The sequence below is a fragment of the Emys orbicularis genome, chromosome 2, assembly GCF_028017835.1.
Source record: "Emys orbicularis isolate rEmyOrb1 chromosome 2, rEmyOrb1.hap1, whole genome shotgun sequence".
NCBI lineage: Eukaryota > Metazoa > Chordata > Testudines > Emydidae > Emys > Emys orbicularis.
In genome coordinates this window covers 147,013,328-147,039,569 of record NC_088684.1, presented here as the reverse complement: position 1 = coordinate 147,039,569, position 26,242 = coordinate 147,013,328, and positions in this window count along the sequence as shown.

Genomic DNA, 26,242 nt, shown 5'->3' with positions numbered 1-26,242 from the left:
AAAACAAAGTCATAAAGAAGTTAAGATAATGTGCCACATTCTTTTGACCCGAAAAGTCCTATACCAGGGATCAGCACTCTGGCAGGCCGGGCCAGTTTGTTTACCTGCTCCGTCCACAGGTTCGGCTGATCGCGGCTCCCACTGGCCGCGGTTCACCTCTCCAGGCCAATGGGGACTGAGGGAAGCCGTGGCCAGCACATCCCTTGGCCCGTGCCGCTTCCCGCCATCCCCATTGGCCTAGAGTGGCGAACCACAGCCAGTTGGAGCCGCGATCGGCTGAACCTGCGGACACGTCAGGTAAACAAACTGGCCCCGCCCGCCAGAGTGTTGATCCCTGGCGAGTTGCATGCCAAAGGTTGCCGATCCCTGTCCTATACCATTAAATGAAGATGAAATCAATAGGTTTCTGTAGAAATTGCTAAATGATGTCCTTTCTATATTTAACCAATTTATATAATTTTATCACATGGCTATTGTTGTCTAATAAGTCCTTTAGAATGGTTAAAAAAATTTAAAATGTTGCCATTCTATAAAATTCCATAGGATGCTTTCATAAGAATCATTAATCTCTGTTCAGATAGTTTTCAAGGTACATTGACAGCTAAACATTCATATTTTGTAAACTATTCTTTCTTAACTTCAAATAATGGTAATTAGTAGTGTATTAATATTAACAGATTATTACAAAGGAAATAATTTTAAAAATCTGATTTACAGTACTTCAACTATTTTTGCTCTTTGTTTACTTTTTTGCATTTCATTCAATTTGGACTTAAAAATAATATTAGTTGAACTTTTCTAAATATTTTCACTTGCAGGTTCATAGCGCTGCAGCTTTTGGATTTCAGTTTTCTTTAAAAATTGTTTTCATGGCACTTGTTAAAACATTTTCTTATCATTTCTGTTGGACTTAGGTTTTACCAAAGCTGGGTTTTACAAGATTTAAATTGTCCCAAATTTTATTAAATTAAATGCCATTAAATTTAATGCAAAATTTAAGTTTACATTGTCCTTTTAAATATCCATCCTTCATATTCACGTACAACTCCTGCATTGCTCTGCTCCATGAGAAGCACTATCACATAAATAATTCCAGGGGCAGATTTAAGGGTCAGATCATGGTCAGCAAACACGCAACATGGGGCCCAATGGTCACATCACATCATGTCACATGACCTGAAGTAGAGCTCTATGTAGCTTGAAAGATTGTTTCCTTCACCAACATAAGTTGGTCCATTAAAAGACATTACCTCAACCACCTTCTCATGTCACCTTAGGCTTTTTTAAACATAAACATTTCACAAAAACACACAAATAAAAATCATGGGCCTAAAGAAAAATGGAATCTTACCCAAATTGTGTTGGCTCATGCATGTCCAATTACTGGAACCATGGAGACACTTTTCATTGGCAGATTGTTCTGTGATGCTGTCCAGCTCCAACCATGCTGCTTCATCTTTCTCAATTGCGAGGAGAACAAGATCATTCAGCCATGTCTGTGATAGTGTTGAATGCACATAGTTTTTGACATGTCTTAATGAGTTCATTACAAGTTCAACATTAGCTACTCCAACTGGTACGGAGAGAAATAGCTGATACAATGTTTCCATTTCTGGTAAAACATCAAGAGAACTCGACAATATGAAATTCAAGTATCTCTGGATTCCAAAAGACAAATTGAATACCTCTGTGTCTTTTGTAAAATGATACATATTGAAAGATATAGTCTCATGAACCAAGTCTAAAGAAAAATGAGTATTTTCCCATGAGTTTAAGAAGTTCTTCCTTTGACTCTTCTAAAGTTATATTTTGAAGTCTCCGCGGATGTAGGAAACCCAAATAGAATATCTACCTCTTGAAATCCTCCACATTGAGATTTTAGCTCACTGATCATATTGTCTAAGTCCTCAAAATATTTTCTTCAATAGTTATCCTTTGCTTCTAACACAGAATCATGTCCAAATTCATCATTTATGCTGTGTACACGTCTCTTTCTGTGGCTTGGAAAGTTTGCATTTTCAAAATCCATTGCTTCCTAACTGTTCTGAGATTTTAACTATTTCCTCACACTTTTCTTCCGATTTGAGTTTCCTGAGATCATTCACTGTGCTCTCAAATGTCCAGAGAACTTAGAACAGGTCCACTTTCTTTGACAGAAGTATTCCAGACTCTGCAGACTTGATAACTAAGATACTATACAACCATAATAGATTAAGTAGAGCATCCACTCCACAAAAAGAGGTTGCTTTTTGCTCAATGTGTGTTCTCCCTGCTCCTGCATTCAGTGACAGTTTCATCTTCTAGGCATTCAATTATACTCTGAAAATGTACTATCATTGTCTCAGTGGCTTTCATTTGATCTGCTCATCTAGTCTTTCAGAGTGCTTTTAGGTGTAAAGGCCTCCTTTGTTCTTCAGAAACCTGTTCAATTTAATCTGTTGCATCAGTCATGTCAACTTCTTCGGGGGCCTTAATTGCATCATCAAGTTCCTCTTCTCTTGGCAAAACTGTACTCTCTTGAGCAAGAATTTGCAGATCAAAATTATTTTTCTACTTAGTCATTAGTTTTTCCCATGGGAAAAATCTGCAAAATATGTATATATTTCCTGCAAAATTGCGAAGAAAACCTTCATGTCTGGACTGGCTTTATCTTCAGGAATATGCACCAAAACTAAGATAATTTGATGTGCTGAACAATGAGTATGTGGTGCATACACTTTGTTTCCCATGCTTGAAACATATTCTCTCATTTTTGTTTGGAATCCTACATGAGTTCCAGTTCATAACACTGGCCCCATCATATCTCTGTCCAGACCTATTTGGGGTCTTTCAGAATAAAATGGTTGACTGGTCATACAAGGATGCAGCATCTGCCTCACTTACTGCCACAAAGCTTAAAAAATGTTCTTTTATATCTACTTTTCCTTTGATATGATCAATTTTATCAAAGCTAAGCAGAATGGGCATTTGACCAATGTGGCTAATATCTGTGGTTGCATCTGAAATGACAGGGTGAAAAACTTATTTGCAGCTAAGTATGCACTCCTGGTTTCTGATGCTGAAAGACTTGTAAGTTCAGCAGTAATTGTCTTGCTCAAGTATTTGATTCTTTTGGTGTTACTGATATGTTGGGCAAAAGTTGTATTATGTCTGGCAAGTAGGTTAATGATGCTCAAATAAATACCACTATTGTTGCTCTCCAACACTTTATGATGGTAGTGGGAAGGAGAGACCTAAGCTAGCTAAAGCGAGCAATATTTTTATTACTTCTTGCTGTTTCCTGATGTTTTCATACACTTGTTTGTCAAAACATGCATTGATAGTATGACCCTTCATGAACTATAGAGCTGCCATATGTCACTGCTTATGTTGTTTGCTCCTCCAATGAACAGACATTGACTTTAGTATATTCTTCCAGTCGTTGAAACCTGTTATCCAAGTTTATTTTCTGTATCCAAGTGTGGTGGGGGGAACGATTCACCGGCGCAGCGCCTCCTGCTGGTTGTCCAGGGAATTAGCTCCTTCCAGCCCAGCGCGCCCTCTGCAGGCCGGTGTCTTGCCTGCTGCTGGCCCCATGTCCCTCCCAGACCCTGGTGCCCTTTGCCCAGGGGTTCTGTCCACCACAGTACCCCCTCACTATGGGTCTCCCCTCCCAGGGGAACCCCCAACCCCCTATTCCCACCTTGCCTCAGTGGCTACTGCCAGTCTCCATTTAGCCCCCGCTCACTGGGGCAGACTGCAGTCTGTTAACCACTCATCATCGGCAAGGGGGGTTGGACCAGCTGCCTCTGCCTATTCCTGGGCTGCCCCTCTGCAGCCCTAGTACCCTTTTGTGGGCCCTTAACTCGGCCTGCAGCCTTGGGTTTTGCTAGGCTGGAGCTCCCACGCTCCCTCTGCCCTTCCCCCAGCACTGCTCCACCCTAGGTACCCTCCTCAGCTTCCCAGGCAGCCCGGTCCTTTAGTGTCTCCTTTAGTCTCTGGCCCTCAGCCCTCTTATAGGGCCAGCTGGGACCTGATTAAGCTGGCCACAGTTGTGGCTGCTTTCCCAATCAGCCTACCTTCAGCTGTTCTTAGTCTCTTTCCCTGCTGCAGCCCTCTCCAGGACTGCTTTCAACACCTGTTCTCCAGGAGTGGGGCAGCTGCCCCACTACAGGGAGAGGTCAGTCTGCTCGGGCTGCCCTGCTGGCTGGAGCTCTCCCTCTCTGACTGCTTTGGGCTGTTGCTGCTGGCTGGAGCTCTCTCCTTCCCTGGAGGACTACTGCTGCTGCCGGTGTGGAGAGGGGGCCTTGCCAGCCTGCCGGCCCCCCCATCCCCACCTTCATCCTTCCAGGGGGAGAAGAAAGGACCCATCCCCACCACCACCTGCCTTCCTGCCTGGGTCCTTACCTGGCTGGCTACCGCCTGCTTGCTGCTGCTGCTGTTGCTCCTGGGCCTGCTGCCTCGTCAAGGAGGAGGAAGACCACTGCAAGGAACTGTGTAGGGGGTTGCGTACTATTATTGGACTGAGTGACTCTAACATCTGCGCTCCTGGGGTGGTGGTAGCCTTTGCTGCTGTAAGGGGCCGGGGGAGAGGCACGGAGCCCTCCCCCTAGCCCAGCTGCCCCCCCAACCTTCCACCACCAATACCGCCGCCCCCTCCACCAACCCCGCTAACCATCGACACTTGTTGCTCGCCCCTCGACGGGGCCACTTGCCTCGTTCCCACCGACACCAGGGACTGTATGCAGCAGCAAGTAGAGACTGAGCCTCTTAAGCGCTCGTGGATGCATTTGCACCCCGTCCTCTTGGACTTAGCCCCCCTACCCCAGTTGCATTGGGTGGGGGGGCCTCCTCATTACTCCCACCACAGCCAATTTTTCCCTCCCTCCCTACCGTAGCCCCCCCGGAATTTTTCTTTTTTCCCCCCCTGCTGTTTGCCTGTCCCGCCCCAGCCCTAGGTTCCTGAGTTTGTTGCTTTGCCTGCCCCGCCCTTTCCAGTAGTTAGTTTTTCCCCCGTTCTACCTGCCCCACCCGCAGCTATTTCATTACCTGTTCCTACTCCCCTGCCTCCCGTTGGCCCCCCACCTGCCCAGCCCGCCACACTGTATGCCCATGTCCTTTCCCTGAGAGCTTGTACCCCCACCCCTTTAAGTTGTATGCCCTAATCACTGCACCCCCTGATGCTTTTGTAGCCCTTCCCCATCTGTGTGCAGACAGAGGAGCTGGTACCCCGCCCTGCGCCTGTGATTGTGCCCCCCTTTTGCCCCTGTGCCCACCCACCGCTGGCACCCTCCTCCCCTGCCTGCAGCCTAGTGGGGAGGAGTGGTTGTTTTTTCCTCCTTTCCCTGCCCCCCCCACTCCAGGGGCATCCTCCTTCCCTAAATACAGCTTAACAGGGAGGAGTGGTTAGCCCCATTCCCTCCCCCCTGTCCCTCCTGCCCTTCCTGCTAGACCCTCCTCCTCTGCGTGTTGCCTAGCGGGGAGGAGAGGTTGCCCGTCATCCTGCCCCCAAACTAGGGCCTCTTCCTGCCTCTTGGCACCATGGAGGAGGACCCTGTTCCTGTTCCTGCCCCAACCCCTGCTCCGACCCCCACCCCTGCCCCTGCTCCTGCCCCTGCTCCTGCTGTCCCTGTGGTTCCCCCCTTGCCACCGCCCCTGCCTGCCCATGCGTCTGACCTCTCGGCCACCACTGGTCCAGACTCCGCCACTGCCATGGTCCCCCCTTCCACCGGCAGAAAGGGTCAGGGGAACAAGAAGGGCAAAGGCCCCACCCGGAAAGCCAAACCTTCTGTGGGCAGGGCCGCCCTCCCCGCCACAGCCCCAACATCTGCCGTTCTTTCCACCAGCTCTGGGGGCGCTCCATCTCAGACCCCCAGGGCATACGCCCAGGTGGCCGCCACCCCTCCACACGCCACCGCGCCATCCGCCCCGACCGCCACCTCCAGTGCCATCCCTGGTGGCCGGGGTCCCTTCCCCTCACTGACCAGGAGGCACGGCGTCCGCTGCCTCCTGGTGCCTGCCTCGCCCCATGTCAAAACATATGTGCGGGCGTTGGCGAGGGTGATGGGGCCCACGGCCATCGTGGCAGCTTCCAAAATGTATGGGAAAGTTGTGTTCTTCCTGGCGTCGGAGGCCGCCGCTCAGGAGGCGGTGGAATAGGGCCTGGCGGTGGGGGGGCGTGTTCATCCTCCTAGAACCTCTGGAGAACTTGGGCGTATGGGTGGTGTTAACCTCTGTTCCGCCCTTCCTTCCCAATGCTGCCCTGCTACCTGCCCTCTCCACCCTGGGGAAGCCCATTTCCATCATCAGCCCTCTCCAGCTAGGCTGTAAGGACCCCACCCTCCATCACATCCTGTCCTTCCGCCGGCAGGTCCAGATCCAACTACCGCTGGCAGCGCATGACGGAGTGGCGTTCGAGGGGTCCTTCCTGGTGCCCTACCAGGGGGCCCACTACTGGGTCTATTATATGATGGGGGAGGCCCGGTGCTTCCTCTGCCGGGTGATAGGCCCTGTCATCGCCGGCAACCCTGGTGGCCCAGCTACTGCTGCTTCCGCCCCTCCTCGTCCTGCCGCAGTGCCCGCTCAGGCCGCGGGGACAGCCTCCCCGTCGCGCCCAGATGAGCGGACGGGCCTCACCTCCATCGGCTGCAGTTTGGCGGGGCCCGTGGAGGAGAGGGCGGCAAGACTCCTGCCGGCCGAGGGAGAGGGCCTGCCCCAGGGGGAGGTTTCCCTTCCCCCCACTGTCCCACCCTTGCTGCCCCGAGCCCCAGAACCATCGCCCTTGCCCCCTGGCCCTGCCCCTGCTGACCGGCCCTCCACCTCCATTTCCACCTCGGAGGGCTGGGTGCTCATCTGGGGGAGAGGAGGCCCCCAAAAAGATGCTGAAGGGGGCTGAGGCTGCTAATCCTTCCGCCATGCCCCCGGACGGAGCCCAGCGGGAGGAGCCGGCCATGGAAGCCATGGCAGCGGATGGAGGCGATCCTGCCCCCCTTGTCAAGTCCCCCCCCAGAGGAGGCCTCTGCAGGAGTTCCCCCGGCCCCTATGCCACCTGTGCCCTCCGCCACCGATGCCAGGGCAACTGTTGCCCTGGTTGCTGGCGGGGAGGACTCTGGGGCTGCGGGGACTGATTTTACATCCATATTTGAGGAGATAGAGGCCCTGGGTTTGACCCTGGTTACCCAGAGGGAGGACGACCCCTGCCAGCGGGCCTCGATCTGGCCGCCGCCCCCTCCTCCTCCCTGCCCCTCATCCCAAGCTGTTGCCCCCGCTTTCATCCTTGGGGTGCCTCTGGCCCTACCTATCAGCCCGGCCACAGATACCACCCCATGTGAGGCTGCCAAGCCCCTCGGGGCGACAGCCATGCCAAGCGGCCGGGACCTGAGCCTGTGGGTGCACCCTCTACTACCCGGACGGAGCGGTTAGCCTCTCCTCCGGAGGGGGGCCCCCCTGACGACTCCACCATGCCTGACGCCATGACTGCGGGTGACGCGAAGGCCCCCCTCCTGCCCTGAGTCCCAGTCAAGAGGAGCCGCACCCCAGCAGCTGAGCTGACCATGAATCCTTCTCTGTCCCCATTCCCGTTCCAATCCCTGCCCTTGCCCCTGATCCTGCCCCAGTCCCGACTCCCGTTTCAGTCCCTGCCCTTGATCCCATTCCCACCCCTTCTCCTGCCCCTGTTCCGGATCCCGTCCCTGCCCCTGCCCCTGATCCCGCCCCTGCTACCCTCCCTGCCCCCACAGCATCGCCTGTCTCTCTCCCCTCCACCTCCCATTCTATTGCCGCCCCCGAGGTTGTCTCGTTCCTGCTACCCACAGACAACCCTCAGGGTTTTCGTGTCTCCCCTTCCCAATATGGTAGGGGTTGCACTATTCCCTCCGCTGCCCCCTTCCTTGCCGGGGATGGGAACAGGCTGCCCGGCACAGCAGCGCCGGGGCTCGGTCCCTTGTTTGCCCATCTCTGCAGGCCGTGAGGATCTCTCAGGGGCCCCACCGGAGGACGGCAATGGATTGGCTGCTGCGTCCCCCTCTGCTCTGAGGAATGAGCTGCGCCGCTTCCTGAAGGACACCTGTGGCTCAAAGAGCAAGGTGCAGCTTGCCCTCCAGCACTGGGGGGACTTCCATCACATCCTCCGGGCTGTCAGGGCCCTTTTGGGGGAGGGGAGAGGGACCAGGAGGCAGGACATCATGGCCTACCGGCGGGTCCACAAGTTCTGCGACTCCCTCTTGACCTTTGGGATCGAACATGGGTTGTTGCGGGCCCGCTGGAGGCTGTCGATCACCCTGCCCGTGAGGATCCACCCCAGCCCTCCCTATGAAAGCCATCATCTTTGCCACCTTAAACACCCGGGGCTGTAGGGTGGGTCTCCGCAGGAGCCAGATGCCCTCCTTCCTTCGGGAGGGGGGTACTCTGTGATCTTCCTGCAGGAGACCCATCAAGGCTAGCTGGCCGTTGGAATGGGGGGACGGGGTATATTTTAGCCACCTCAGCGTCTGCTCGGCTGGGGTGGCCACCCCTGTTCTCCCCGAGCTATGGCCCGAGGTGGTGGGGGTCGCTGAGATCGTACCGGCCCGCCTGCTGCACGTCTGGGCCTGTGTGGAGGGGCTGACATTAAACCTGGTCAATGTCTATGCCCCTAACACAGGCCCGGAACGAGTGCATTTCTATTGGCAGGCATCAGCCTTCCTCGGCACCCTGGATCCTCACGAGTGCCTGGTCCTGGGCGGGGACTGCAACACCACCCTCGAGGACCAGGACCACTCAGGAGTCGAGAAATCCCAGGCAGCCACAGGCATCCTCAGGGAGATCGTGGACCATCACTCCCTGGTGGACGTCTGGCGTGACCACCACCCAGATGACGATACCACATTCAGCTATGTACGGGTGGAGGACAATCAGTCTCACCCCTCCCGGTTGGACCGCATTTATTTCTCACGTCTCCATCTGGCACGGGCCCACGCCTCCGGCATTCGGCCGGCCCCATTCTCGGATCACCACTTGGTGACCGTGACGGCCTCTCTCAGTTCGGAGAGGCTGGGGCCGGCCTATTGGCATTTTAACAACAGCTTGCTGGAGGATGTGGGCTTCGTGGCATCCTTCCAGGAGTTCTGGCTGGCCTGGAGGGGGCAGTGGCACACCTTTCCCTCAGCATGGCGGTGGTGGGATGTGGGGAAGGTGCGCGCGTGGCTCTTCTGCCACGACTACTCCCGGGACGCCAGCCGGCAGAGAAATGCGGTGATAGGGCAGTTGGAGTGGGAGGTCTTAGAGCTAGAGAGGCATCGAGGATCCACCCCTCTGTTCAGCGTACCGGGAGAAGCGGGAGGAGCTCCGGGCCCTGGAGGACCATAGGTCCTGGGGTGCCTTCATTCGATCCTGCATCCGTCTCCTTCGGGAGATGGATTGCGGCTCCCGCTTCTCCTGGAGAAAAAGAGGGGGGCCAAAAAGCATGTCACCTGCCTTCTGGCGGAGGACGGTGCCCCCCTCACGGATGCGGAGGAGATGCGTGGAAGGGTCAGGGCCTTCAATGCCAGCCTTTTCTCCCCGGATCCGACCGATGCCAAAGCCTGCAGGGTGATCAGGACCGAACTCCCAACAGTCAGCGCGGGTGACCAAGACTGGCTTATGCTGCCTCTCTCTCTGGCCGAGTTCTCTGAAGCCCTCCGTCTCATGCCCACCAACAAATCCCCGGGCATGGACGGGCTGATCATGGAGTTCTACCGCGTGCTCTGGGACGTCCTCGGCCCGGACCTTGTCACCGTCTGAGCCAAGTCCTTGCAAAGCGGGGTCCTCCCTCTCTTGTGCAGGCGAGCCATGCTTGCCTTATTGCCGAAGAAGGGGGACCTCCGCGACCTACGAAATTGGCGTCCCAGCTCGCTCCTCAGCACAGACTATAAGGTTGTAGCGAAGGCCATCTTGCTGTGGCTGGGGTCCGTGCTAGCGGACGTGGTCCATCCCAACCAGACCTACACCGTCCTGGCCCGGACCATATTCGATAACTTGTATTTGGTCCGGGACCTCTTGGAGCTGGGGCGTAGGGATGGTCTGTCTTTCGCCCTACTGTCCCTGGACCAGGAGAAGGCGTTCGACAGGATGGACCATGGGTATCTCCTGGGCACTCTGCGGGCATTCGGCTTCGGGCCCCAGTTTGTGGGCTTTCTCCAGGTGCTGTACACTGACGCAGAGTGTCTGGTCAGGCTCAACTGGACCCTGACCAAGCTGGTCAGCTTTGGGCGGGAAGTACGGCAGGGGTGCCCCTCTTGGGCCAGCTGTACGCCCTGGCGATCGAGCCCTCCCTCTGCCTCCTCTGCCGGAGGTTGATGGGGTTGGTGCTTCGGGAGCCGGAGCTGCGGCTGGTCCTGTCGGCGTACGCTGACGACGTGCTCCTCGCGGTCCAGGACCCGGGCGACCTGGTGCAGGTGGAGGCCTGACAGGCTGTTTACTCGGCGGCCTCCTCCGCCCGGGTCAACTGGGTCAAGAGCTCTGGCCTGGTGGTCGGGGACGGGTGGCAGGCGAGCTCCCTCCCACACACGCTTCAAGCCATCCGGTGGAGCACGGGTCCGCTGCTCTATCTTGGCGTTTATCTATCCACCACACATCCTTCTCTGCTGGAGAACTTGCAGGATTTGGAGGCCAGGGTGGGTGAGCGGTTGCAGAGATGGACAGGACTGCTCCGGTATCTCTCCCTGCGAGGGAGGGCGCTGGTGCTGAACCAGCTAGTCCTGTCCATGCTCTGGCACCGGCTCAACACCCTGAGCCCGGCCCCGGGGATCCTGGCCAGGCTCCAGAGGATGGCCCTGGAGTTCTTCTGGCCGGGGCTGCACTGGGTCTCTGCAGGGGTTTTGAGTCTTCCCCTGGAGGAGGGAGGGCAGGGCCTGGTCTGCCTTCGCAGCCAGGTCCATGTCTTCCGCCTCCAGGCCCTGCAGTGACTCCTTTACGGTGCAGGTAGTCCGGCATGGAGCACGTTGGTGCATGCCTTCCTCCGCCACCTCCGAGGGCTCCGATATGACCGGCAGCTCTTTTTTCTCCATCCGAGGGGTATTCCGCGAGACCTCTCAGAGCTGCCGGTCTTCTACCAGGACCTTCCAGACCTGGAAGCTCTTTTCGGCGATCAGGTCCTTTGTGGCCACCGAGGGGGCAGACCTCCCCCTGCTACACAACCCCGATCTACGTGTGCAGGTGGTGGAGTCTCCCTCGGTGCGCTGGAGGTTGGTCCTGGCAGAAACCACCAGAGTCGGAGATCTCCTGGACTACGACAGGGGGACTGGATGGATCCCCATGTGCTCGGTCGGCGCATGGGGCTCTCCACCCTTCCGACCCCCCACGCGTACTCCAGGAGGTGGAGGTCGCCTTGTCACCCATTTCTCTCATCTTCCTGCAGCAGGCCCTGCAAGAGGGCGCTCCCCACCCACCCCTCACCCCAGGCCCTCTGGACATTTTTATTCGGCCCCTGTTCCGCGAGCCCCCCTGGCCTCCCCGCTCCCACACCCCGAGCCGGCTGCACACCCTGCAGCCAGTCCGGTTCCGAACTGTGCCTAGAGATCAACTGTACATGCTCGTGCTCCACACACTGCATTTCCTCACCCTCGCATCCTGCCCCGACACCAAATGGCGGGACTATCTTCCACCTAAAGAGGGTGAGGAGCCCCGGTGGGCCAGCCTTTATTCCACCTTGGTCCCACAGCCCACCGGGGATATCAGTTGGCGGCTCCTTCACGGAGCCGTGAGCACGGGCATGTACCTGGCGCAGTTCACCCCTACACCCGAGGCCTGCCCCTTTTGTGGCATGAGGGAGAACCTGGTGCACGCCTATCTTGAATGTGCCAGGTTGCAGCCCCTATGCCGGCTCCTCCAGAACCTCTTGCTGAGGTTCTGGCTGCACTTTTCCCCGCACCTGTTCCTTTTTGCACACCCCATCCGTGGCCACACGAAGTCGTGAGACCTCCTCATCAACCTCCTCCTGGCCCTGGCCAAAGTTTCCATCTTTAATACAAGGAGGCGGATGCTGGACGAGGGGGTGCTCTGTGACTGTGGGGCCTATTTCCGTTCCTCCCTAGTTTCACGCATCAGGGCAGAGTTCCACTGGGCAGCGTCCGCTGGCTCCCTTGACAGCTTTGAGGAGCAGTGGGCGCTGTCGGGGGTTCTCTGCTTGGTGTCCCCATCTGGTACCCTCGTTTTGGACCTATGACCTTCACCTCAGTCCCTGTTTTTCTCGTTAGTTGTCCCCTGCATTCATTTGGTTCCTGGGTCCAGTGGTCCCTCCCGCTAGGCTGGGGGAGGGGCCTTTAGAAGTGGGCGGGCTTGCGCCTGCCAACCTTCCGGGTTTTCCAATAAGACTACACCAAGAACAGCCAACAAATGTGACAGTATGCATGATCTGAAAGATATGAGCATACTAGCCACTTGACATGTAAATCTTCATATGGTGTATTTTTCATTCTGAACAGTGAATAGCAAAAAATGGTGATTTGTAGGGAAAAAAGGAAACTGCCCATTTGGCATATCACTTTCAGTGGACTGGCAAGGACCAATTCATATAAGCATACACAATTGCTCAGGTGCTAAAACTGAATTTTGAAAGTGACTTTTATCAGATGTCAAGTATCAGAGGGGTAGCCGTGTTAGTCTGGATCTGTAAAAAGCAACAGGACTCTCTGTTGCTTTTATCAGATGGGAACTTCAAACCTATTTCATCACTAAGGTTGCTTTGACCTACTTAATTGTTGACCTGCTCATCTATAGGGTGTTTGTTTTTTTGGTTTTAAGATCATCTATGGGATTTTTGGCTTTGTTGGTTTATAGCTTACAGAGTCTTCATTTGTGCTGGTTTCAAGCAAAGTTTCTCTAGAAATATCATCAGCTACTATTACAGGTGCAAATTCAGTGGTACTGAACTAACTGTTTTCCTGACTTAAACCTTGACACAATGACAGATTCAGGCTTGCTGAATTGAGATGTGGTTCTTGACTTTCTACTTCAGACTGCAGGGGTTAATCAAGAAGTTTACAAAATGATAGTTTCTGCTGCTTAGGACACTTGGAGGCAGTTTGTAATAACGACGTCTTTTTCTTTTTGTTTTCTAAAACCAGACTTGTATTTGTACATATGGTTTTCATTTTCAGACCTCTTCCAGTATGAGAATAGCTGAGTGGATTTTTGTGCTGCTTAATTTATCCTTCGGTTGTGTGGATAACCCTAAAAAATGTTTATTTTCTCTCCAGAATCTACCAGTGATAGGCAGAATTCATGTGGGGGTGGGTGGGGAGAATGTTGTGGGGCGGGGAGAGGCAGGCAGACACATACCTTTCAATGTCCCACAGCAAGAGGAGGCTATGGAAAAAAACTACATATCACAATGGCAGCCCCTTCAGAACTGGAGCAAGTCCAGTGACTGCAACACCTTTAGGACAGGGTAGGAAATTCCTTCTACTACCAGGCACTCCTGGTCATGGTCAAATGCTGTGGAAATTTTGCAAAGGCATTACAGGACTGGTGGGTGAGTCTTCTGGCACCCTTTAAAAAAAAAAGTCGATGATGGCCTGGGTTTGTGTTAGACACATGCAACCCATGCAATTGTATCAACCCTGAGGCAGTGCGGGGGCCCCTAGCCATGGTAACTGAATCAGTTACTTGTGAGGGTGGGGCCCCAGAATCGAGGTGGGGCAGAAGGCAGTGGAGGCGGAATAGCTGGTACAGCTACTCAGGGGCTAATGCACTCGGAAGGTTCTAGCAGGCTCAGGGCTGCTTGGCCACGCAAGATATACCCAGCGCTGGCTGCTGCTATTGCTTGTGGCCTTCTGGAACTTGTAGGAAGAGCAATGCACTGGTCCCCACTGCCCACATTTGAATTTGCCCAGGGAGGGAACCTCCAAAGGAGTGGTTCTGCCATGAATTCTGATTAATGGGACTGTCAATGACAGTGCATCCCTTTTGATGAGAGGCCCCTCCTCTCCTTCCACTCCTGGGCAAATTCAAATGTGGGCAGCAGGAACCAGGATGCTGCTCTTCCTAGTGGCTCTTGCTGCTCTGGCTCCCATGACAGCAGTTCTGGCTTTAGCAGGGGTGAGAGCTGTAGGCACAGCAGCATTGGTGCGGGGCCCAGGCCAGAAGGAGCAGACAGCACAGCATTTGCTGACCTTGCTGACGGTTAAATCTGCCCCTGAATCATTCTTTTTGGTTTATACTGTAACCAGGGCCGGCTCCAGGCACCAGGCAACCAAGCACGTGCTTGGGGTAGCACCTGGTAAGGGGCGGCCAATCTTGGGGTGGCAGGGGACAGCGTGGCGCGGCGTGGCGCTCGGCGGGGGGGGGGGGTCTGGCGGCGCAGCGCTTGGCGGAGGGTGTTCGGCGGCGCAGCGCTCCTCAGGGAGGGGTTCGGCAGCGCGGCACTCGTTGGGGGGTGTTTGGCGGCGCGGTGCTCTGCGGGGGTTGGGGGGTGTTCGGCGGTGCGGCGCTCAGCGGGGGGTGTTTGGCAGTGCTTGCTCAGGGGGGCTTCAGCAGTGCGGCGCTCGGCGGGGGGTGGAGGTGTTCGGCGGCGCGGCGCTCGGCGGGGATTTCAGCGGCGCGGCGCTCCACGGTGGGCGGGGGTCTTTGGCAGCTCGGTGGGGGGCGGGGGGTGTTCGGCGGCGCGGCACTCGGCGGGGGTTTCGGCGGCGCTCTGCGGGGGGGGTGTTCGGCAGCGTGGCACTCGGCGGGGGGCGAGGGTTGTTCGGCAGCGCGGCGGGAGGCGGGGTCTGTTCGGCGGCGCGGCGCTAGGCGGGGGGTGTTCAGCGGCACTCCGCTCGGCGGGGGATGTTCGGCAGCGCTCCGCGTGGGGGGGTTCAGCAGCGCGGCGGGGGGCGGGGGGTGTTCGGCAGCGCGGCGGGGGCGGCAGTTGTTCGGCGGCGCGGCGCTCAGCGGGGGGGGGGGTTCGGCGGCGCGGCACTCGGTGGGGGGGGGTGTTACGGCGGGGCGGCGCTTTTTTTTTGCTGCTTGGGGAGGCAAAAAAGTTAGAGCCGGCCCTGACTGTAACTTCGTTCGTGGTGTGGTTCTAAAACCTACCTATTGCTTGTGCTTCCTTCTCTGTGTGAATGCAAACTGCTTTCAGATAGCCTGTGTTCTTAAATTGCCAGCGTATAGGGTGCGGGACTGCACATAGTGACTCACAATAAGAACTTACTGTTTGCAACCAGCCATTATGCGTGATATTTGTATGAATAAGAAGTTGCTTGCACTTATGTAACTGTTATGAAGAAAACAAATCTGTATGTAGAATATTGTTTTCAGTGATGATGTATCCATTTCTGTAATGAAATGTTTTAATAATAAACATAACTGCAAGTGTTTGCAAATAAAGCAACATTTGTCAAATGGTTTAGGTAGGCTTTAGTCTAGCATGAAAACTATTAAGATCAGAAAAAAAATCAAGACCGTATTAGTTGGCTAGTCAAAGAAAATAAAACCGATTAGAATTACTGAGGAATAACGTCAGTCATGAAATCAAAAAATCCCCGCCCCCCCATCATTATTTCCCAGTGAGAGGCTCTTTGAGAGGAGTTTGTTGATATAATTAAGGTTTGGGTGTAAGAAAAGGTAAAACTAATACAGAGTATATTTCTTTGTTTTACTTATATACATTCATTTAAAATATTATCTTCCCAAGGGCATTCTTTTGTTAGGAGACAAGTACATTCCTAATACCACATACATCTTTTTACACATAGAGGAACAAAAAAGGATTTCATCTAATCACAGCCTTAACCATCAATTGTAATTCTCTCACAAATAATGAAATTATTGTTGGTATTATTTGAGTCCAGTCACAATGCTGTTTCCACCATATCTTCCAGGAGTTCAGTTGTTAGCTGTCACCCTTGACTATTATTCATCTAAGATCCCAGTTCAGTTACCCATTGAACGTTCCCAGTATGACCAAGGCAAAGAATCTTTTTTATTTTGAATAGTGTTTTATTGGATTGGTTTTCAAGGGTATATTTTACATCAGCTCCATTATGAGTAGACAGGCATAGTGGTAAAACTCACTCAGAAAAATATGATTTGGACAATAAGCATTTTTCTCTCCAGGTATCTGTTAAAGTTTGTCCGCTTTGCCCATTTTATAAAAGGAATTTCAGAAAGGAAAATAAGTGTAAGAGTACAAAAATTATGAAACCAAAATTACAAAATGTTCAAACATTATTTTTCTTGCAATGTTGTGGTTTAATTATTATAATGTGTTTATTTAATTATGACCAGATGGTGATACTTTTACTCACCATGAGTATTACCATGAGTATCACCTTACTCCACAAGTATCCCCACTGATAAAATAAAAGACCATGTTGCATTGTGGGAGATGTATTCTTGCCAGTGAGCCCAACCCATAAGGCATTGCAGCATCATAGGAAAATTCAGTTTAATACTGAACTGATACATAAGATTTTGATTGTCAATTTCCATCATAAAATTTAGCTACATTGTAACAAAAATGATTTTGAAGAAGCTGCATTTTCTGCTGAAAATTCCTGACCAATTCTAACTCTCAGCACATCTGAAAATCAGGCTACAGATTTAGGAGCCAGCTTTTTGCTCATAGTTTTGAAAATTGTGGCCAGATTGTTTTGTTTATTTATAAAATTCTGTGTTGCTACGTATGTCTTTTCCAATTTATTCATATAGTTAGTTTCAAAAATATAGTACATTTTCATAATATCTGATTTTACCTATATGTTGCATTAAGCTGCACTTAACTGTACACCACAAAAGGCAGCAAAAGATGTAAAATATAAAGACATCTTTTAAGATGTTTATAAAAAGTGAATATAAAATATATCTAGGACAGATTGGGCTAGATTCACAAAGGATGTAGGTCCCTAACTCCCAGCATTAGGCCCCACAAGGATTAAAAAAACCTCCACTAACCCGCTGCCAAACCCTGTGGGCACCTAAGGCATCTAGTTTGTTGGAGTGAAAGATCCCTACAAGCCTATGTTTCTTCCTAATCACTGAGCTAAAAGTTACAAGGGAGATCCTCTTCCTCCTCAGCCCCCAACCCGGCATCATGCAAAAATGTTTAGGACCCAACACCAAGGCCGGGTTTGCAGCTAAGAATCCCAAGCAAAGGGAGACACCAACCGCCAGCCCAGAATAAGGCACCAAACAACCTGAGAGGCTCAGGACTTCACACACACCCATTGGTTTTGCTAGGGTTACCATATTTCCACAAGCAAAAAAGAGGACGGGGGGGAGGAGCCCTGCTCTAGCCCCCCCCCCTGCCCCGCCCCATCCACTCCCTCCCACTTCCCACCCCCTGATTGCCCCCCCCAGAACCCCCAACCGCCCCCGCTCCTTGTCCCCTGACTGCCCCCTCCTGGGACCCCTGCCACTAACTGCCCCCTAGGACCCCACCCCCATCTAAGCCGCCCTGCTTCTTGTCCCCTGACTGCCCCCTCCTGAGAACCCCCTACGACCCTACCTGTCCCCTGACTGCCCCGACCCTTATCCACACCCCCACCCCATATTCACACCCCCGCCCCCAGACAGACCCCCGGGGACTCCCATGCCCTATCCAACTGCTCCCCACCCCCTGACAGGACCCCCAGAACTCCTGACCAATCCAACCCCCTCTGCTACCTGCCTGCCTCAACCCCTCTCCACGCCCCTGCCCCCCTGACAGCCCCCCCAGAACCCCAGACCCAGCTAACCCCCCCTGCTCCCTGTCCCTGACTGTCCCAACCCCTCTCCACACCCCTGCCCCCCTGACAGCCCCCCCAGAACCCCAGACCCAGCTAACCCCCCCTGCTCCCTGTCCCTGACTGTCCCAACCCCTCTCCACACCCCTGCCCCCCTGACAGCCCCCCCAGAACCCCAGACCCAGCTAACCCCCCCCTGCTCCCTGTCCCTGACTGTCCCAACCCCTCTCCACACCCCTGCCCCCCTGACAGCCCCCCCCCCAACTCCCGACCCATCCAACCCCCCCTCCCTGTCCCCTGACCAGGGCCGGCTTTAAAGAGCCCAGGAATCGGGCTGCACTCCGGACGGGGTTGCGGGGCTTGGGGCCGGGCCGGAGGTGCTCGGCCGGGGCTGGGCCGGCACCAGGGCCGGCGCTGCTGGGGCCCAAGCCGGGCCGGGCCCGGGCCGGCCCTGCTGGGGCCCGAGCCGGTGCTGCTGGGGCCCGAGCCGGGCCGGGCCGGGGGTGCTGGGGCCCGAGCCGGGCCAGGCTGGGGGTTCTCGGCCGGAACCGGGGTCGCTGCCCTGGGGCCGGAACCGGGGCCGGAGCCGGTGGGATCCGAGCTGGGCCGGAGCTGCTGGGGCCGCCGGGCGCCGCTTGGCCCGGGCCGGAGGGAGCCGCTCGGCCTGAGCTGCGCCTCCCCGGAGCTCTCCTCCTCGCGCCGCCCCCCCCCACCGCCCCAGCTTACCTGCTGCTGCCTCCCGCTTGCCCCTGCTTCTTTTCAGACTTCCCGTGAAGATCTGATTCGCGGGAAGCAGGGGAGGGGGAGGAGCAGGTGGGTGGAGCGTTCAGGGGAGTGGAGGAGGGGGAAGACAGCTGCAGGGCCGGACAGCGTGGTAAGGCTGCAGGGGATGGGGGGAGCCGGGAAGGGGCTTTGGGTGCCCAGCGGCGCTTGGCCGCCACTTTTCTGTCTATAAATAGCCGACCGGGGGGAAATCCCGGACATTTTTAGATTTTTAAAAATCCCTCCCGGACGGCTATTTATAGACCGAAAAGCCAGACATGTCCGGGGAAATCCGGACATATGGTAGCCCTAGTTTTGCATCACCCATTGACTAGATTAGATGAGGAGCTGCCTAGCATGCTGGCTTTTGTGAATCCCATTCTGAGGAGCCTGTATGTCCCCATTCATTGTGCAGGGAGCCTAGATGCCTACGTCAGGTTTTGTGAATCCAGTGATTTTCTAGGCACCTAAAACCTCCACTTCATCTAAATTCCTTTGTGAATGTAGTCTGTAGCTAGTATGTCACTCAATGGCTTTGTTTTATAGGTGTTTGTAATTGTGTACTTTTTTCTTGAATAATGGTGTTAAATTATTTGAAAAGACTTGGATTCTTTGACAGAAATCTTCATTTGATCTTGTACTTGTTTAGACATTTCCTAAAGGCTCGGTGTACACACACACACACACACACACACACAACCCAATTGTACTTGAAACTGCTTTTGACTTCCATAAACCATTACATGAATTGCATCAATCTTTCAGATGGACATTTTTTTTTTTTTTTTAGATAATACCATTTTGTTCTGAGGGGGAAAGGAGCTTTAAAATTAATTAATTTAATACACAGGGAGTTACGTTTCTGCGAATTTTGCAGTAAATAGTGTGTACCATGTAGCCTTGAATTTCACTTGATAATACTGCTAAAAACACAGCTGTCAAACTTTTTAAATCTGACTACAGAAATAAAACTGATGTTTTTAACTGATACACTGGAAGAATGACACTAAAACACAAATGTCTTCATATAGTAACATCAATTTTGGCTGCTTCCACACATAAAAATAATAAAATAAAACCTTTCTCAGCTCTGCTTCAATAGCTGACCTTCTATTGGATTTCCATTAGCTGTGTGGATGAATCCATATTTGATTAATAAATTTTTGTGGAGGTGTTTCAAAGGAATGCCAACCATTTCAGCTGCATACTATGTATTTCTTCTTGTCTGTTCTTACAGCTTGTGTATTGTATCAGTTTGAGAAGATTGTTTTACAAGTTAAGTAACTTCTAATGTTTTTAACCTGTAAAACACAATGTCCGAATTTCCTACTTCCTTATAAAAGATTCTTGTGATGGAAGGGAAAGGAACACCGCACAAGCTCTGGTAATGACCAAGTTAAAAGTAGTGCTCAAATAGCCAACCTCTCGTAATATGGGCGCTGGGGGATTAGCAGGTGCCTTGGCCAGGCATGCATTGTCTCATTAGCAACATGCAGTTGAACTGCTGCTGGGGAAAGTGATATATAAAGGAGCACAGACGGGCTTATCAGGCAAAGTCTGTTTGAGGGGAGTGGAGGATGGTGAATAACACAAAAAGTAACTTATTGTTAAACCTGGTGACTTTCTCTGATGTTATTTGTGGAGTTATATTATTTGTTGATTGTGAGCATGGGGATGCTTCAGGATTTATTTGTAAAAGTCTTGAAAAGTTTCAAGAGGTTTCAGCACCAATCATTTGTCTGGAAATTCATAGCTTATTTCCTATTTCTTATTGTTATACCTCAGTTTAAAAGGCTTGAGTCATCCAGTGAGGGAAGAGGAACAATATCGTATGTTTAGATGACTAATTGTACTATGAGTAATGCATAGTCAGTAGCTGAAACAAACTGGTTACAAACAATTTACAGGCAGCAATTTCATTGCTAAATTATTTAGCATGTTCTTAGAGTTAAGAAATATGTTCTGGGACACTGGGATTGGTTTTCAGACAAGAGAAAAAAAGGCTCATTGAGTTGTATGATTTAATTTGTAAATGAACAATTAGACCACCTCCAGAGTTGAAAGAACCACCAGGAGATTGTTGCTTCTTCTCTGATATAAGTTATACCTCAAACTGTTTCCTCTGGATTACAGCTGATAGAAGCTCTTTTGTCTCTGAGGCCTTGTCTGCATGAGGAAAAAAGTGAGTTCTTACTTTGTCAGCTAATTTGAAGTAAAAGTCTAATGAAGATGAGACAGTGTGTAGCAGGTGTGGTGGAAAATCCCTAGAAGTGGGGGGGCCACCGGTGCTTGAACTGTGGCCCTCCTCCTCCCGCCCCCACCCCCCGAGGCTCTGTCTCCTTCCCCTTACTCGCCCTTATGGCCAGTAGAAGTGGGAAGACCATGGCCTGCTGTCCCCCTCCCCCAACCCCTAGTTTTCACAAAATGCCCCTAGTTTTCACAAAAGTTACCTAGTCAAGCTAAAGACCATGATGGATTCTAGGGTTTATCTTGACCTGCTAACTCATGTGAAAAATACATGCTGCCTTGTTCTTTACTAGATTTTACCTGACATTAAGTACCAAAAGTTAGCTAATGCAAAATAAGAATGCACCTTTGCTCCTAGTGAAGATGTACCCTCAGCCTACACTGGGCAAAATGTTTATAGATTTAACTTGTATTTATTTGGCGTCAATAAAGTTGTGCACATGTCTTTAGTTAAGGCTATGTCTACATTAGCACTTTTGTCTGTGAAAAAAAACATTTGTTGGGGGTGGTTTAATTATGCCGGTGGGAGAGCTCTCTTCCCATCAGCATAGAGTGGCTACACAGGAGACCTTACAGCGACACAGCTGCAGTGATGCAGCTGTGCCACTGTAAGGTCTGTGGTGTCGCCGTAGGCTAAGCATATACCCCTGGCCTGTTCAGCCCAGGTAACACTGACCATTCTTTGATACATAGTGAAATATGATGAAGTGATAATAAAATATGGATAAAATATAGCTCACTCACAGTTTTATTTTAATGACAGTGTTTACTGATATTTTTAATGTTCCTCAATTTTAATAGATGCAGGAAAAAGTCAATCCACCTAAATTAACATGACTTTATGAGGAATATACATAGTACAGGTCTTCACCTCAAGTCCCTGAAATATATTTTGCTTCACAGCTGAAGTTGTTTTTTGAGATGTTTATGCTATGAAGAGTGTAGCTTAATTTCTTCACTCATTAAATGAATTCTAAATAGGTGTCGATATTAATTCTAATCGGGAGTGCTTAGTGATAACTAGTTATGAATACTAGTTTATAAGGTCAGCAATAGGCCAAAGGTGCAGGCAAAATGTAGTTTAGAGTCACTCGTATATGATATTTTGTGATTACTCAGCAAAGTAAGTACATGAATTTAAAAGAAGCCATTTAGCCTACTTTATTAACCACTGATTTAAACCTAGTTGGTTCTATTTATCTAGCATATAGAAATGTTGGTCAACTCTCAGTTCTCTCGTTTTAGCACTGGTGTTATTCTGCCTGCTCCTGCTTTCACTGACATTAATGGGAAGTGTACCATTCACTTTTGTAGGAAGAGGATCGGGCCTTAGTTGTAAAGTATGGTATGCAATTCCTTAATTTATGGCTCAGAATTTGTTTTGACTTTTGTAACTTCTTTTGGGAAAATTCACCATCAGATTCTCACCAGAGAAAAGAGTCTGTAATTGCTAGCTCTTTTCATCATTTAGAATTCAGGGATCAGATTCAACTTTCAGTTACCCCAGTGTAAAGCTAGTGTAGTTAGCCTTTCTTACATTAGTATTAAGAGAAGACTTTGGTCCTTTCCATTTTAAGGGCATCTGCTTGCCAAGTCTATATTCCTGATAATCTATTTTTCCCTTTTATGAACAAGCACATAATCAGTGTATTTCCAAGCATTAATTAAAGTGTCTAGCACAATTTGATCTGACTTTAATTATCTTGTGTTTACACTTTTAAAATGTCATAATTGTTCCATGTGGCTAACCCTCTTGCCAACCTGTTCCACCTGCTTCTTCTGTTTACACATTATGAAGCATATCACTGAGCTCTTTCCAAGCAACAAATAATACAATTAAAACACTTCACTGCGTCAGTGAAATAAGAAAATGCAATAAATGCTAATAATATTTTGCACTTTTGTTTTGTTTCCCATCTCAGAATGTCAGAGCACTTTTTTAAACCTTAATTCATTTTTACACTAACCCTGTATGGTTAAATGACTTGCCTAAGATTACAAGCAAAGTCTATGCCAAACCTTGTAACAAGCCCTACATCCCTGGTCCTCTAATCCTACTCTTTAGAAACAAGTCACTTGAGTCATGGCCTCACAACAAGGTCAAGATATCAAAACCAAACTGTGATTTAAGTATACCCTAAGTGCAAACAAACAATACCGTTCAGACCAAATACAATTTAAATATATATTTTTATAAAGGATTTGTTCCATTCAGCAAACTCTCTCATCAGGTCCCTGACCGTCTTGATTTTGTTACTACAATCTTCTCTTCTGCCCTCCCACGGGGATCCAGACCACCCCATTCCAAACAAAATGCAGCTGCTGAAAACTCTTACTACTTCATAGAAAAGTATAGCCAGGTCAATCTTGAATCCTCTCCACGAAACAAAATTCAAGTGTCGTATCTTCAAGGCCCTCCCTAATTCTACATCTGCCTACTCATCCAGCTCCTCAGTCTGTTGTGTTGTATCCCCCCTCCACCATTTGATCTGTTAATGAAACCAACCTTGATGCACTGTTTGTTGTCTCCGTCCCAAACTATATCTGTTTTTGTCTTTTACAGTGTAAGTTCTTTATTTCTGGGCCTGGGCATTTCTTTTTCTATAGAGTGAGTAATTCATTTTGGAATGTTAATGTATTAATAATTGCTGCTACTTTGAATTTGCATATTGCCTATTTTGTTATAACTGATGTGCACTCGGATTTGCAACAATACATTATGGAAATACATCAAAATATTATATTGTATAAATCCACCAAACATTTTTACTATTATATATACTTTATTTTTTATTTGTTTTATTATTTTTTTCCAAATACAACAAATATACCAAAATATCAGATTCCTCATAATACACCACATGAGTAAACAGGGTTAGGATAAAGGCAGGAGAGGGGAAGCAATATAATACAGTAAGCATTGGTCTCTAAAAGCCAGCCCAAATCACTTTGAATGTTTTGGGCATTCCCTTTCTATGGAATGCCAGTTGTTCATTAGCTGCAAGGTCAGCCATATCACTGTGCCAGGTATCAATGTTTGGTGGGAATTGACTTTTCCAGTTTTGCAGAACTGATTTTTTAGCACCCAAAACTGCACGTTGGAACCGTGCCGCCTTGCTACCAAGTAACCTTCAAGTATCAGGAATATATCCAAGAACAAAACTTAAGGGGGAGGGTTCCAACTTAGCATCCAATATCAAATTGGTCCTGTGACCCATTTCATACCAGAAATTCTGGATACAGGGGCACTCCCAAAACATATGAGCTAATGTAGCACCAAATTTTACATTTTTAACCGTGGCCAGAATTGATAAGACCCATTCAAATTAGCCTATGTGGGGACCAGAATATTCAAAAAAGTGTATTTTAGTGAATAAGTGATAGTCTCCGGTCTGTAGTTGCTTTTTTTAATATTAGCTATAATTGTATTCCATTGGGTCGGAGATAGTTGTGTATCCAAATATCTGTTCCAAACAACTCTCAAGTTATCACTCTTTGCCAGAGTTTTTTGGCCAAATCATGAAAGGATGCTGCTGGTCAAGTAAATCCAGGAAGTTTTCTCCAGAATAATAGAATTTCTGGAGGTTCTGGAGCTCCCGGTGTATCTAGTCCAAATAGATGAATAAGCCTTAACTGGAGATATTTCCATGCTTTGGAGCAGGGCAAAGCAAATTGTTGCTGAAGATCTACAAATGGTTTTAATTTATCTGTCAATTAGCTGGCAAACAGACATAATTCCTCTCTCCAACCAATCCCTCCACATCCAGGTTTTGCCACCAATTTTAAGGATAGGATTGCTCCACAGGATCACATCTACATGGAAGGATGGATGGAAGCAAAACTTTCTAGCCAAGTTTGACCAAGCTTGCCTCACAGCCATTATTGCGGGCACTCTGGAGCCATCAAATCTATAATTATTTGATCCTACAATGCCTGAAAGGAGGAGAGGGTATATCAATTCTCATTCAATCTAAAACTAAGGTGAGGTTTCTGTGATCATATCTAAGACCCACAAAGATGCCTGGATTAACAAAAAGGAGATATGCTATTTTTTTTCAAATTAGGAAAATGAAATCCAGCCAGAGACAAGGGAAGCTGTAATTTTGTTCGGATAGAGTCTAGATTTCTTACCCTATACCCCCTAAGGAACATTCTGAAAATATTGAGTATTTTAAAATAAGAGGTGAGGAATAGAAAGAGGGGGACCCCTCAGGATATACAAATTTCTGGGATGGACATTTATTTTCAATGTATATATTTTACCACACAAATTGAGGGTTAACAAACTCCATCTCCCCAAATTTTTAGCCACTTGGGCAATAATAGATGAATAATAGATGAATAGGTTCTATATTTATCTGTAAGATGTCGTGATTATTATTGAGAATCAGTATTCCTAAATATTTCATGTAAGAGGTTTGCCACTGAAAGTTCTAATATGAGAAAAGGCCTTCATGAGCATATTGTGAATGCCTCAGGTTTCTGATTTACCCCCAAATCAAACAGAAGAGAAGAAAGGGGGAAGTCCCGCCTCAGATCTCTCTGTAAGGGAAATAGGGCAGAAATAATACCATTGGTAACTACCTTGAAAGTTGACTTAGAGTATAAAAGCTCAATCTAAGCAATACATTGGTTACCAAATCCAAATTTTGCTAACTCATTAAAAAGATAGTCCCAAACTATGTGGCCAAAGGACTTTGCAGGATCTAAAGGAATAGCAGCTAAAAGGATTCTTTAGAATCTCTTGAAGCGACAATAATATCAATCAGTTGACATATATTATCTGAGCCATGTCCATTACGAAGGACCTGATTTATGTGTATCATGTGTAAGAGAACTTTGTCCAATCACATAGCAAGAGCTTTAGTTAAAATGTTAGCATCACAATTGACTAAAGAAATTGGCCTGCAGTTATCACATAGTCCAAGATCCTTCCCAGGTTTAGGAATAAGAGAATTTACAGCTTATTTTAGAGTAGGTGGGAGTGTTTGGTCATTCTTGGCCTCATTGACTGTATTTAATAATCTAGGTATTAAAGTTTCACAGAACTTTTTGTAAAATTCACTTGGGAACCAGTCTGTGCCAGGAGTCTTTCCAACCTTCATTTCTTTTATAGCCTGAGTCATTTCTGTGATTTTTAGAGGGGCATCTAATAGTTCCTTCTGAGAGTCAGAGATCTGTGGCAGAGACAATCCACTAAAAAAGTTTTCTAAGGCATCTTTACTGATTCCCTCTTCATCTAAATACAGTTTTGAAAAAAACTGTTGAAGATTGTTTATAATATCTGACTGTGTTATATATAATTTATTGCTACTATCATGAACAGCAGCAATCTTTTTTCTGTTAGCCTTCTGCTTAAGTCTATATGCCAACACATAGCCAGCTCTCTTGCCAGATTCTCAGTAGTTTTGCTTCAAACAGAATAAAGCAAACAGCCTTTTGAGTCACAACTTTGTTGATTTAATATCTTAGATGATTTAGGGTTCTGAGTTTCTCAGTGTGGAGGACAGAAGCATAGTCTATATCCAAGATCTTAATTTCTTTCACAAGGGTATCAATTCTATGTTATCTCCAGTTTTTTTTAAAAGGTG